Source organism: Bos grunniens, chromosome 8 (assembly GCF_055505025.1).
Source record: "Bos grunniens cultivar Pamir isolate PY7600 chromosome 8, Bosgru_T2T1.0, whole genome shotgun sequence".
Classification (NCBI taxonomy): domain Eukaryota; kingdom Metazoa; phylum Chordata; class Mammalia; order Artiodactyla; family Bovidae; genus Bos; species Bos grunniens.
The window spans coordinates 40086837-40101636 of NC_141172.1; the positions used below are offsets into that span (position 1 = coordinate 40086837).

The following is a 14800-nucleotide window of genomic DNA, read 5'->3' on the forward strand; positions in this document are numbered from 1 at the left end:
CAACAGTTAGAACTGGACATGGAAAAACAGACTGGTTCCAAATCAGGAAAGGAGTACATCAAGGCTGTATATTGTCACCCTGCTTATTTAACTTATATACAGAGTACATCCTGAGAAATGCTGGCTGATTGAAGCATAAGCTGGAATCAAAATTTCCAGGAGAAATATCAATAACCTCAGATATGCAGATGATACCACCCTTATGGCAGAAAGCAAAGAAAAACTAAAGAGCCTCTTGATGAAAGTGAAAGAGGAGAGTGAAAGAGTTGGTTTAAACCTCAACGTTCAGAAAACTAAGATCATGGCATCTGGTCCCATCACTTCATGGAAGATTGATGGGAAAACAGTGACAGACTTTATTTTGGGGGGCTCGAAAATCACTGTAGATGGTGACTGCAACCATGAAATTAAAAGACGGTTGCTCCTTGGAAGAAAAGTTATGACCAACCTAGACAGCATATTAAAAAGCAGAGACATTACTTTTCCAACAAAAGTCCATCTAGTCAAGTCTATGGTTTTTCCAGTAGTCATGTATGGATGTGAGTGTTGGACTATAAAGAAAGCTGAGTGCCGAAGAATTGATGCTTTTGAACTGTGGTGTTGGAGAAGACTGTTGAGAGTCCCTTGGACTGAAAGGAGATCCAACCAGTCCATCCTAAAGAAAATGAGTCCTGAATATTCATTGGAAGGACTGGTGCTAAAGCTGAAACTCTAAATCCTATGGTCACCTGATGCAAAGAACTGACTTATTTAAAAAGACTCTGATGCTGGGAAAGACTGAAGGCAGGAGGAAAAGGGGATGACAGAGGATCAGATGGTTTGATGGCATCAGAGACTCAATGGACATGAGTTTGAATAAACTCTGGGAGTTGGTGATGGACAGGGAGGCCTGGCACGCTGCAGTCCATGGGGTCGCAATGGGTTGGACACGCCTGAGTGACTGAACTGCACTGTGCTTTCAGCCTCTGCTTTGGGAAGGACCCCCCAACACTAGTTGGTCAAGAACGAGGCCTGAATCCATAGTATGGAGCAAGAGTGAAGTCTGGCGTCTCTTAGAATTATGGGCCTTATACATAGGACCGGTGTGGACAGTTCACCCGTGTCTCAGAGCCTCCGTTCCCCTGAGAGTTAGAGCCTCTGAGCCTCAGCTCCCCTCAAGTGTGCCTTGACCCTGGTGGCTGTATGTGTTCGTGAAGGTCCTGCCTTGTGGCACGTTTACTCTCCCTCTCTTTCTTTTTCCCTTAAAGTTTTATGGCAGCCTTTCCCAGCAGCAGAACGTTATACAAGATTTTGTGATGACAGCCACTTACCACAGAGCCATCCTCCAGAACCACACTGACTTTAGAAATAAGGTAATACTGGCATCAGGTTATTAATCTCAAACCATTTTAAGAAGCCTTATCAAAAACTGGACTCAAAATTCAGCTTTAACTATATACCTAATGGAAGGAATTAAAAGCAGATATTGAAATAACCATTTGTACATGAATGATCATAACAGCACTGTTCACATTAGTCAAAAAGTGGAAGAATTCCAAATGCCCATCAACTGATAAATAGATGACCAAAGCACGGTATATCCATATAGTGGAATATTGTGAATATTGCTTATATTTATAGAGAAGGCAATGGCACCCCACTCCAGTACTCTTGCCTGGAAAATCCCATGGACAGAGGAGCCTGGTAGGCTGCAGCCCATGGGGTCACCAAGAGTCGGACATGGCTGAATGACTTCACTTTCACTTTTCACTTTCATGCATTGGAGAAGGAAATGGCAACCCACTCCAGTGTTCTTGCCTGGAGAATCCCAGGGATTGGGGAGCCTGGTGGGCTGCCATCTAATGGGGTCACACAGAGTTGCACACGACTGAAGTGACTTAGCAGCAGCAGCAGCTTATATTTATATTGTTCATAAAAAGGAATGTAATGCTGATACACGCTGCGATGCGGATGAACTATGGAAACATGCTCAGTGAAAGAAGCCAGTTACAAAGCTCATATGATTCCATATATAGGAAGTATCCAGAATAGAAATCCATGGAGAGAAGGCAGTGTGGTGATTCCCAGGGGCCGGGGGAAAGGGACTTGGGGCGTGGCTGCCTAGTGGGTACAGTGCCTTTTGTGAGGGGCTGAAGGTGTCTTGCTAGATGTAATGGTTGCATATCATAGTGAACGCACCAAAAGCCACTGAATTGGACACTTTAAAATGGTTAATAGCTAATTGTATGTTACGTGAATTTTACCTCCAAAGGGAGTTGAGCTTGGAGTGCCCGGAACGCGAGAGGCTGAATGCACCGTGTTTTGATGCACAGAACAGGTTAGGAGCTTTATTGCTACATAATGAATAGCTCTTATTGTATCACTTTACTTCACTTTTTTTTCATAAACTCCATAAGTGCCTGCATTTATTTCCTTCACAAAATGGATCTGAATGATGAATGATTGCTAACACACAGTACGAGTGTTGTCCATTATTTTCCTACCTGTTAAACAGCCAAAGTGTTCCAAATACTATATAGCTCATCTCAGAAAACAAGATCAGGGGTCAGTGAATCAGCAGTCCTGGAATCTAGTTTCATATTTTCCCACTTACTAGCTTTGTGATCTTAGGCAAAGCATTATATTTCTCTGAGCCTTAGAATCTCATCTCCTGCCATAGTCACTGTAGATCAGTGGCCTTTGAGATTTGCAGCATTAATTCTGCAGGAGGAATGTGGTAGAAGAGTGAAATCAGGAGCTCATCCCTGTGTTCACACATGTTTGCAAAATTGTATAGCTGCTCCTTTCATGAACAGATAGTTTTGTTTTTTGTCCTTCATCTCTGTGCAATCCTTGGGATGTATTTCGATCAGTAGAATATGACAAAGATGACGTTGTGTGCATTTCAGAGCCTCCGTCTTCATGAGACTTCTGGCTTCATTCACCATCTTGGCACACTGAGACCACCATAATGACAATAAGCCCCGTCTAGCTCACTTGATATTGGGAGGTCAGGTGGAGAAGTGAGGAAGTCCAGTCAGTAGCCAGTGCCAACTGCCAGGCTGATGAGTGAGGCCAGGCTGGATCTTCCTGTCCAACCACCTCTCCAGCTGAATGCAGAAACAGGAGTGAATCCAGGCAAGACCCATAGAGAAACTGCCCAGCCTTCCCACAGAGCTGGGAGAAATAATATATTGGTTCTAGTGTAAACTGCTAAATCCTGATGTAGTTTATGGTGGTGAAATAGTTAATTAAAGCAGAGAAAAGACACATGAAAAAATAGTGACACAGAGGCGCCCAGCTTGAAGTTGGTTTGTTTTCTGCTCTCATATCCATTCTGCTATTGAACCCATCAGAAAACTTTTAATTTTGTTTATTGACTTTTTCAGTTCTAAAATTTCCATTTGGCTCTTCTTTATGTCATGTATTTCTTGACTAAGACCACTTATTTTTCCCTTGAATCAGTAGTGTTTATGATTGATGCTTGGAGCTTTTGTTATAATAGTGACTTGAAAGATTTGCCAGATAATTCTAACATCTGTGTCACTGCTGTGTTCACTACAGTTAATTATCTGTTCCCAGGAAATTGGTACTTCCCTTAGTCTTCCTATGGCAGGGAATTTGGGGTTGTTTTACATACATCTTGGTTATTATATTAGGAGACCCTGAGTCTTGTTTGAAGCCTATAGAGAGTGTTGATATTTCCGGTTGAGGATTCATTCAGCCTGGTTAGACTCACACCACTAGTTGATCTGGGGGCTCTGGTTTCCCTGTCATTTCACCTCAAAGTCTTCACGGTGCCATCTGGCTCTATCCCATGTGCGTGTCACCCAGCGGTCAGTCTGGCACCTCGGTAGAGTTCTCAGAGTTTTGATGTGCTAATTAAGATCAGATCCGTGCATGTACAGTTTGAGGGTGAATGTTGGGGTTTCTTTGCCCAGTTCCTTCCTCTCCATGTCTCCCTGGTACTTTCTGGTTCCCTGGGACCACTTTTTAGTCTCTGGCCAAAAGGCTCCCTCTGCCACACACGTCCATGGCCTTGCCTAGGTATCACCAAGCAGAGAGAGGACAAAGAGAGGAAAGGAAGCAATGAGGCTTGGTCCCTGCCTTTCGGATCTGTGGCACCACTGAAGGCAGAGGAAGTGTCCCTTCTCTTATAGTGTGGGCTGATGTAATGATATGACTCCTTAAGATTTCTGGGCTGGAGCATAGAAGAAGGGCAAAAAGGGAAAAAGAAAGGAAGGGTGGGGAGAGGAAAAGAAAAAAAAAGAGCAAGGGAAAAACTAGAATTTTCACACTCTCTTTGGGCATTAGGGGTTCCCTTCTCCCAGCTAGAGCTCCTTTGCCTGCACCCTGGCCTCCTCAGCTGGTGTGTTGAGTTCAGGCCCCGGTTGAGAGTAACGAGATACATGGCTCAGTAGTATTTGAAACTCTGATCATCTTCCCCAGTCTCCCCACCTCTGTTGACTTTTCACAGGCTTCAGGTAGCTGCTCCATGCATTCTATCCAGGTTTTATAGCTGCATTTAGTGAGACAGTCAGAGTGAGGTGGGCTTTCTCTGACTTACCCAAAACTAGACATTTTCAAAAAGTCGAACATAGGTACTCTGGTGGGCAAGAGAAGAAGGTATGACCAGAAATGGCCACATCTAATCAAAGGGTCTCATGTGTTGAGGTACCAGGACCTTTCCTCTGCCAGTGGGCATTCCTCACTGTTAACCAACAGTGAGGAAGTAAACATTCCTACTGAGCAGGATCAGTTATGATAGGTAGGCATGATGAGGACAGAAGGACAGAGCTTGTTTATTCTGACACCCTACCTGGTATTCAGAATTGTGGATAAGCAGTCTAACTGACCTAAGTCTTAGCATTATCTTGACAGTTGGTATAATTCAGCTCTCAACTGTTGGTTGCTTCTCGATGGTTTGAAGAGGTTTCTTGGAAGTAAAACTTTTGGGAAATTTCTCTCCTTCTGAAATTTAATCTCTAATCTGTTTTCTTTAATCTGTAGCCTATTTTCTATATTATCTATAATCTGTTTTTAATTCTTATTGTGGCTTTAAAGACCACTCCCCAAACTACTACTAATCTGCATTTGATGAGTTTTTCACAGAATCTCACAGGGATTTTGTCACTTTACTATTTCATTTGTATTTCTTTTCATATATGAAAATAAAAATATTGACCAGATCTTCTCTAAAGTCCCTCCCTCCTCTAACCTTATTGGATTTTATGAAATACTTTCTTCTTGCCAGCCTGGAATGGGTCTTTCTGACAGTGAAATAAAATAGGCATCCATCTGTTGGGGTTTATGAAGGTGATAACTAATGACATGTTTGATAATTAATTATATCCCTTTCCCCCTCTGAATTCTGAACCAGTTTAGAAATAGACACAGATGTCAGGTAGAAATCACAGTATCAGCTTTATTGTTGGCAATGCTATTTGCAGTATGGGGCTTGGACATGTGTCCAGGGTTCCCACCCATTTTCCCCCAAATTAAATTTTTCCACTCACTTGTGTTCTGAACGTCTGGTCTACCCAGACAGGTCCTGAGCCCACCCAGCAAGCTTCCACATGGGAGACTCAAGAACACATGCTTGGGAAGAGGGTAGACAGGCTGGCCCTTCCAAGTACAGTGCCCTGCACAGGCTGGCCTCTTCTAAGTACAGTGCTCTGCGAGCTCAGACTGGTTTCCAGCATCACCAGGCAGATAGGTCACTTCTGTTAAGAGGTAAAAAGAGGAAGGGGAGGTGAGCTCTCTTGTTTCCAGTCCGGTCCACTCCTGAAAGTATCTCCTCCCCTCTGAAAACTGAAAGAACAAGTTATCCCAGTTGTAATGTCCCAGGAATCCCCTCAGTCCCAGACAAACCAGGATGGTTGGTCACCCTAACTCCAGACCTACCAGATCCACCACAAACCCCAGACCCACCAGTCCTTTTTTGTTTGCTTCATCATACTGAAGACCATCCTAGAATAATCCCCTTGAGTCCATGGAGGATGCTACATTTTCACTAAGTTCTTGTTTTCTTGCTCATTGAAACTGATTACCTAAAAGGGCTTGGGTTTAGAATGATAAATTTTTTTGTTGTTTTTCAGTCACTAAGTCGTGTCTGACTCTGCAGCTCGATCGACTGCAGCATACTCGGCTTCCCTATCCTTCACTGTCTCCCAGGCTTTGCTCAAACTCATCTCATCCTCCTTCTGCCTTCAGTCTTTCCCACCATCAGGGTCTTTTCCGTCCCAGTGGCTACTATTTATTGAAGAACTTAGCATGTGCAAGCACCACACCAAGAGCTAGCTTTTCATACACAATTTCCTAGTTTAGGATGCTGTAACAAAATACTCTAGACAGCATGTCTTAAGCGTGTCTTAACACAGCATTGATTTCTTATAGTCCAAGATCATTGTCCCTGTAGAGCTGGTGACTGAGGGTTCTTTCCTGGTTTGTGGACAGCAACCTTCTTGCCGTGTCCTCACATAAGAGGGAGAGGAAGCAAGCCATCCTCTGTTTCCTCTTATAAGGACACTAATCCCACCATGAGGACTCTGCTCTTGTGACCTAATCACCACCCAAAGGCCATGTATTCAAATTCCTTCACCTTGGGGGTTGGGGTATCAACCTGTGGATTTTGGAGGGCACAAAAATTCAGTTGCAGCAGTTTTTTCTTTTTTTTTTTAATCATGACAGCTTAATTAGAGACTAGTACTTTTGCCATTTTAGAGATGAGAGAGCTAAGACTTGGGAATGTTGATAATTTACCTGAATTTATACAACTAATAAATGAGAAGGCCAGAAGTTGAACCCAGTTAGTGCACATAACCTGTGGAAGGGAGGTTGCTCGTGGGAATGTTGGCTGAAATTGCAAAGAGAGACTTGTTTCTCTGGGCTTAGGACGGAATGATTGTGGTTACTTAAAACATCCCCATGCATGTATGAGGCAGCATTTTACCGTGGTTAAATTCGTGGGTTTGGGGGCCAGAGCACTGAGTTCAAACTCCAACTTGGCCACTTACTGTGCACCTGCCATAGACCTTTATCCTGTTTGCCTTGAGATCTTGACAGGTTATCTACCATCTCTGGGCTTCCATTTCCTTGTCTGTGAGAGCAACAGTTACTTCCTAGAGTCCTTGTGAGATCAGGATGATACACTGCATAGGAAGTGCTCAGTACATGGCCTCAAATATCATTTCAGTCCTTAGTATCAAGTATTATTGTTATCAATGGTCTCAGGGATGGTACTGAAGTTTCCACCTCAGCAATAATTTTAAATCTTTCGAATCTTGATTTTTCATTCTGCCTCCTCCATGCCGTTTTAATGAAAATCCTTCCTTGGCAGGAGCACTGCTGGCTGAGAACTCCATTTGGAATCTGTCCAAGAAACTGACCCTGCTGGAACCCACTCCACTGCCCTCCTCAGAGTTTCTGTTAATTGCCATCTGGCTATTCTTAGTGTCTGAGTATGCGTTCGGAACAAGCAGGGAAAGTCCATCCTGCTGAAGGTGTGGGGCTATATGAGCCATAGGGTTTTAATTTGGAAATGTTTTGACACTTCATTTGTCAGGGTACCAGTTGCTGGAAACTTGTGAGAGTAAGCAGGAGCTGGGAGCTTATTATTTTTTAAAAAAATCATCATTTTCAGTAAAGGAGAGAATCCCCAGCTGCTTCATGCATCCACAAGTGAGGTGGACTTAGACGGAAGGGATTCAGGGATTTAAAGGCTTAAAAGAAAACATAAATAACTACAACAAACATTCAAAGCCACCTGTTCGGATTGTCAGATGATGTGCAGATTCGCAGAGCCTCAGCTTCTGGCTTGTCCACTGTGAGTTTTCTTTGGTGTGAACTTATCATCAGTCTGGTTGAATATCTGTACCTGATCCTGCTCTGAAATTCTCTGACTTTAAAACACTGCTGCTGCTTTATTTGTTCAGCCTGGTGCATGAATGAGGGCCAGCCTTCATCACAGAGGGAGTAAAGGCCTCACAGATAGTCACGTTGATACCTGTTAAAAAAGGTCTCACTTCCTGAAAAAAAAGTTAAACTGTCTAATGAGGTATGAAGCACAGACAGAAAGCTGTACATATTTAATGTATACAACTTGATGAGTTTGGAGATACGCATACACCCATGAGGGGCTTCCCATGTGGCTCAACGGTAAAGAATCTGCCTGCCAATGCAGGAGATGCAGGAAACTTGGGTTCGATCTATGATTTGAAAAGATCCTCTGGAGGAGGGTATGGCAACCCACTCCAGTATTCTTGCCTGGAGAATCCCAGGGACAGAGAAGCCTGGTGGGCTACCATCCAAGGGGCTGCAAAGAGTTGGACACGACTGAGCATGTACACATGCAGCTATGGTATTGGTAACTATAGGCACTGAGCTGTGAAATAGATGTCTAGGAAATAAGAATGATTCATCCTCCATAACCGAAACTTTGTACCTTTTGACTAATACTTTCCTGTTTTCCTCTCTCTCCAGCCACTGGCAACAACCACCATTCTACTCTGCTTCTATACTATGCTTCATATACGTGAAATCATGCAGTATTCATCCCTCTGTGTCTGACTTATTCCACTTAATATAATGTCCTCCAGGCTCAGCCATGTTGTTGCACATGGGGTGCATGCGTGCATGCATGCTCAGTCATGTCCTGCTCTCTGCGACCTCATGGACTGTAGTCCCCCAGGCTCTTATGTCCATAGGATTTTCCAAGCAAGGATACTGGAGGGGGTTACCGTTCCCTTCTCCAGGGGCTCTTCCCAACCCAGGGATCAAACCCATGTCTCCTGCATAGGCGGGCGGATTCTTTACCACCAAGCCACCTGGGAAGCCCCATGTCACACATGGCAAGATCTCCTTTTTAAAGACAATATAATATTCCATTTTGTGTGTATACCACATTTTCTTTATCCATTCTTCAAATCCTGCACTTCTCACCCCCAAGTATTGTTAACCATTGACAGCAGAATCCTTATTTAAAGCTATGTAGGAAAGTGGGAAGAAAGAAAGTGACTCCTGCTAGGTGCTTTGCATAGCTTCTCTCGTTATAATCCTTGTATGTTAGTCAGGGTTCTTAGCTGCCAGCATTAGAAACCAACTCTGCTAACTTAAGAAAATAAAGAGCAAAAAAAGAATTTCCTAAAAGTATGCAGATCATCAGATAACTAGACATGGAGGCTACAAGACCAAAAATAATTTCCAAAATCATGCTATAGAATTGATCTCTGGGAGACATCAGTGTAGCCAGACGTTGACACCCCAGCATACGTAGCCTCACCCAATACTGCCCTTGAGTGATGGCCTTAGAACCGTTCTCTGTTGCGCTGCTGGAACCTGGAGATGCCCTTGATCCACCAGCGTGGATTCTGTGTGCAAAGTGCATCTTACCTGTAGAGCCTCACTCATGCCACAGGGATGCTGGGAAAGAGCACGAGACCCCTGAGCTTCCCAGGTTGGGGGTGTGTGCCTCCAAAGTGGGCCATTCCCCAAGCAAAGGAAGAGGGTTCAGATGAGAGTTCAGAGAGGCACCAAAGAATGATAAGCGCCAACCACACCACCTGACAAATTCAAGATATGTTATTAGCCTCATGATGTAGATAAAGGGACCAGAGATACATAAATTTGACTGACTTGCTTTAAGGTACATGGGTCCTAAGTGGAAGAGCTGTATGTGAACTCTGGGTCTGCTAGGACTGCACAGTGATTTTAGGAGCAATGTAAAATCATTCTTTATATGTTCTGGGTTGGTAATCAGACTGATATTTTATTTATGTGATTTTTGGAATGTGTATGAGGATAGGATGTGATTGTGAAAAGCAGTCTCTGTGATACATGTACACATGTATATGTATCTGTTTTGTGTATGTTTTTTGTGTATATCCTGTGTGTCTGTTTTGTGTCTGTATTATATTTCCCTTTGACTTGGACTTTGGAGGCTGTTTTACTTTCCTGGGGCTGTCATAACAAATTACTGCAAACTAGGTAGCTTAGAACAGTAGAAATTTATTCTCTTCCAGTTCCAGAGGTCAGAAGTCCAAAATCAGGATGCCAGCAAGCCCATGCTCCCTCTGAATGCTCTAGGGGAAGATCCTCCCTCCCCTTTCCCTGCTTCTTGGGGTTGCTGGCGGTCCTCAGTGTTTCTTAAAAATGCATCACTCCAGTCTCATCTTTGTCGGGTGGCATTCTCCCTGTGTGTCTTATGTTTCTGTGTAAATCTCCCTCTTCTTGTAATGGCGCCAGGCCTTTAGGGCTCTCCCTAGTCCAGTTATGATACTCTTAATTTGATATATCTGTAAAAACCATATTTCCAAATACAGTCACGTTCACGGATCCTGGGTAGACATGAATTTTGGAGGACACTACTTCAGCCTGATGCAGAGGCCAAGGTTCATGTTAGATCGTCTGCCACAAAAACTCATCCCTGAGATCGATTCTCTGTAGTTCAGGTGAGGAGGTAGAGGTAGAAATGGATCTTGGTTTTAACGATCTCTTTGGCCCCTGAAGTCCTGAGGGGGCCCCCGCGTAGATTTCCTGAATGCGAGTGAGTGAAGCAGATGGTGTGTCTGAGCCAGGATTCTCCTGAGCTTGGATAGACTCTGCTCCTGTGAGGGCACTGGAGAGAGATGCCAGAGCCAGCACAGGAAAGTGCTTTCATTTGGTATGAAAGCAAAGTGCAGCTTTCAAGGCGAGCCAAGAAGCCTGAATAAACAACAATCACAGACTGTTTTTCAGGGCATTTGGAAAAGAGGGAGCTAGGGGCTTTAATGTAGTAGATGGGTTTTCTAGTCAAGATAACTGTGCTCCAAACCAGTCTCTGTACCTTTCAAGATGCTGACATTTGACCTTAATCTTTTGGAAGTCAATTTTAAAATGAGTTAAGAACACTTAACATATGATGACTGTAAGAATTTAGTGAACTGCTGTACCAGAGTCTCAGCACAGCATCAGAGTTCTGTGAACACACTAGGGAATCTGAATCAGAAATCATCAGCACTGCAGGGGGATGGTTTAGCTGGGCTTGTTGGGGTGAACTAGGTTATGCTGCTGTAACAGTCAGTCCTCAGACCTCTGTGGTTTAAACCAGTAGAGCGTCATATATTGCTTGTTTAATCCACTGTGGGTCAGCTGAGGGCTGTGTTTTGTCTCATTCTCACCCTGAGACCCAGGCTGAGGAAGCCACCTCCATGTGTGACATTCCTGTTGCCGAGAGAAGGGGTGTGTGGCAAAGCACACTCCTCATTCTTCAGTCTTCCTCCCAGAAGTGACCCATCTTAAGTCCTGGCACATTACATGGGCCACAGCGAGTCATGTGCGTGCTCAGTCATGTCTGACTCTTTGCAACCCACAGGCTGTAGTCCACCAGGCTCCTGGTTATTCCTGATTTCCAAAGGGCAAGGGATGCAGTCCAGCCATGTGCCCATAAGGAGAACCAGAAATATCTGCTAAGTGGCGCTAATAGCGATCATACCAGATGCCACTTTTGCAAAACCATTAAAGAAGGCACAGATTGCCTAAGGGGAAATTCTCAGTGCCTCAGCCGCACATGGGAGGGAGCCAGGGCAAAAAAGAACTTTGTTTTCACTGATACGGTTTTATTGGTTAGCTTACTATTAACTTCTGCCTGGTGGAGTCCCTTCCCACAAAAGGCAGTGCATTTTAAGAACATCCTAGGGTTGAATTTCTGAACCTTTCACATTCCGTATAAGACAGTGGCACGAAAGACTGATTTGGAGCAACTACTGACTTTGTTATTTGTTACTGACTTTGTTAAAGGCTCAGTACAGCAGGAACTTCTAACGTAGATGTCTTTGTGTTAATATCTACTTTGCAAGATGAGAATGTAAATAGATAAAGAGAATCAAGTCAGTAAAAGCAGTTAAATTTGACAAAGCAAAGTACTATACCAGAACCTGGTCTTCTCCAGCACTGAACTAGGACTTGGACGTCGGTGAACCTAGAGCTTGTGCCTGTGTCTTCTTTTTGCTTAATTTCCTAAATCTGAGGTGCTGACACAGTCACTCAACTCCAGAGTAATAGCTTAGGTTTAGAATTTAGAAGAACAAAAATCCAGGAAAGACAGAATTAAAGAAAAATGTCAACAGACATTGAATTTTGTTTAAGGACTACTGTTTTCTTAGCCTCAGATCTCCAAATCACAGATCATGCAGGAAAGGCTTATGTGCTAGGACTATCTTAGGGAGGGCAGTCTCCCCAGAGCAGGGGCAAGGCAGGGAAAGAGGGAGGGCAGGTGTGTTGCAGGGGGGTGTTACTGAGCTGGCCAACGCTTGATGAAAAACTGAACGCTCAGTGTCACAAGACATCTTCAGAGAGATCATAGGAAACCACTTTGTCTTCAGATAGTTCATGGGTTGGGGAGGAGAATGGTTTCTCCATTGGCTGCCATCTCCCACTGGTGGAGCGTGCCCCCAGGGTTACCTCCCTTACTCTCCGAGGTGCAGCTGCCTGTGTGCCAGATGGGGGCTGTAGTGCCTCAGCAGCAGTAGGAGGCAGGGGAGAAAGCGCATGTGGCCTCAGTAAAGTGGGCACTGTTCACTTGTACCCATGCACAATGTGAGGGACAGGAGAAGCCTCTGCTGCAGGCTCTGTGAGCAGCAGTGGAACAGCTCCACTTTTCAAAGACCAGCATAAGCAGTTTCTACAGCCACTATGGCTGGTCAGCAAGGCAAGCAAGCATTCCATTCTAGCTGCAAAAACTGAAGGTGTTAGAAACATCACCTCAGCCAGGAACCCAGAGTCAGTCTCGACCTTTTCTTATACTTTCCAGTTTCCAAATTCTTTCGTGTCTATGAATCCAGCATTTTTGCGGCTCTTCTCTTCCCCTTTGTCCCACAGCTGATTCTTAGTTCTCATTCTTACTGTGTCTTTTCTAGAGTATTGCAAATATTTTCCAATTAGTTTCCCCACTTGTACCAGTTAAGATAACTTTGGCCTCAAGTAGGAGGAAATCCTATTCAAATTGGCTGAAATGCTGGAGGTAGTGAGATTCTGAGGTGTTTTAATCCAATTCCTCTGAACATCACATTTAAATTTAATCATTTCCAAGAAGGAAGTAACATCTTTCTTGTGTGTCTGTCTTAAAAGGCATAAAATTTTCCAGTAGCTCCCAACAGACTTCCCCTCTGGTTTTATTAGCAATATTGTATTACACACAACATGTATAAAAGCCATCACTGGCAAGAGAAAAAGAACCACTTATGATTGCCTTGAACCAGTCAGGCTCCTTCATTTGGGACTTGTTGTTCAGTTGCTCGGTTGTGTCCGATTCTTTGTGACCCCATGGACTGTGGCACACCATTCTTCCCTCTCCTTCACTATCTCCCAGAGCTTGCTGAAACTCCTGTCCTTTGAGTCAGTGATGCCATCCAACCATCTCATCCTTTGCCACCCTCTTCTCTTTTTGCCTTCAATCTTGCCCAGCATCAGGGTCTTTTCCAATGAGTCAGCTCTTTGCATCAGATGGCCAAAGTATTGGAGCTTCACCTTCAGCATCAGTCCTTCCAATGAATATTCACAGTTGATTTCCTTTAGGATTGACTGGTGTGATCTTGCAGTTCAGGGGACTCTCAAGAGTCTTCTCTAACACCATGGTTCAAAAGCATCAATTCTTTGGTGCTCTGCCTTCTTTATAGTCCAACTCTCACATCCACACATGACTACTGTGAAAACCACAGCTTTGACTAGATGGACCTTTGTCGGCAAAGTAATGTCTCTACTTTTTCATATGCTGTCTAGGTTGGTCATAGCTTTCCTTCCAAGGAGCAAGCGTCTTTTAATTTCATGGTTGCAGTCACCATTAGCAGTGATTTTGGAGCCCAAGAAATAAAGTCTTTCACTGTTTCCATTGTTTCCCCATCTATATGCTATGAAATTATGGGACCAGATGCCATGATCTTAGTTTTTTGAATGTTGAGTTTCCCAGGCTGGGACTGGGGATGGCTAATTACACAGAGGGAGGTTCTGATAGGAAGGAAGAAGGGAATGATGGTGATTAGGAACTCCCAGTGTCTGCTTTACTACCTGATATCTTGCCCTCCAATCTATGCCACGCTGATGTTGCTGAAATCCAACTATGAAATAATTCTTCCACTGAAAACATTTTTATGGTCTTTCTTTGCTTAAGGATTAAGTCCAAGCTCTTAGTGTCATATACAAGACCATTTACAATCAAGCATCACCCTTTGCTCTTGCGCTGTTAATTTCTCAACCATTTGCCCAACTTCTGTCTCTACCACACACATCATGCTCCTGAGAAAATTTGCTGAGTCCCGAACATCACAGGGGAGGCTGGCGTGCTGCAGTCCATGGGGTTGCAAAGAGCTGGACATGACCGAGTGACTGAAGAACAAACATGACTGGCTCTGTCATTCACTGGTGCCTTCATATGCTTTCAGCTTGGACCTCCTGCCACTCCCTCCCTTCACATGCACACATCAACTTAACTGTCGATTTTCACTCTTCTGGTCATCTCAATGACCAGCTCCTTAGTAGAGCAGACTGTTCCTCTTTCATGCTTTCATTGTGCCTGTTAAAATACTATCGTTGCTACTAGAACACATTATTGTACTTCTCCCTACTAGACAGGTTATTTTCATCTCTGCATTTCCAGCATCTAGCAGTATTTGGCACAATGGGTAGTAGGAGTCACTTCTGATGTCTGATGAATGATTGTGTGCCAAAGGGTTTAGAGCTGAGTGAGCTTGTCTGAGTCTGTGGGCAACATATGAAGGGGGATAATCATGGGGAGGGAAGCTGAGAGTGATCAGCGTCTCTGTATTTTCCATAATAATAGAGAAAAGTA

At 44.0% G+C, this 14800-nt stretch overlaps 1 protein-coding gene across 45 annotated transcripts in view; it reads left to right on the forward strand.

Annotated features, from left to right (window-relative positions):
* The window catches only part of LOC147366950 (histone-arginine methyltransferase CARM1-like), a 297005-nt gene that overhangs the window by 171190 nt on the left and 111015 nt on the right, over positions 1-14800 (forward strand). For 5 of the 45 annotated variants that reach the window (XR_015169621.1, XM_086415344.1, XM_086415318.1 and 2 more), the window contains exons 3-4: positions 1248-1352; positions 2252-2317. The exons of 39 other annotated variants lie outside the window; for them this stretch is intronic. The gene's annotated coding sequence lies outside the window, so the exon portion shown is untranslated. The remainder of the gene's footprint in view (positions 1-1247; positions 1353-2251; positions 2318-14800) is intronic. One more of the 45 variants, XM_086415319.1, reaches the window with a different exon arrangement.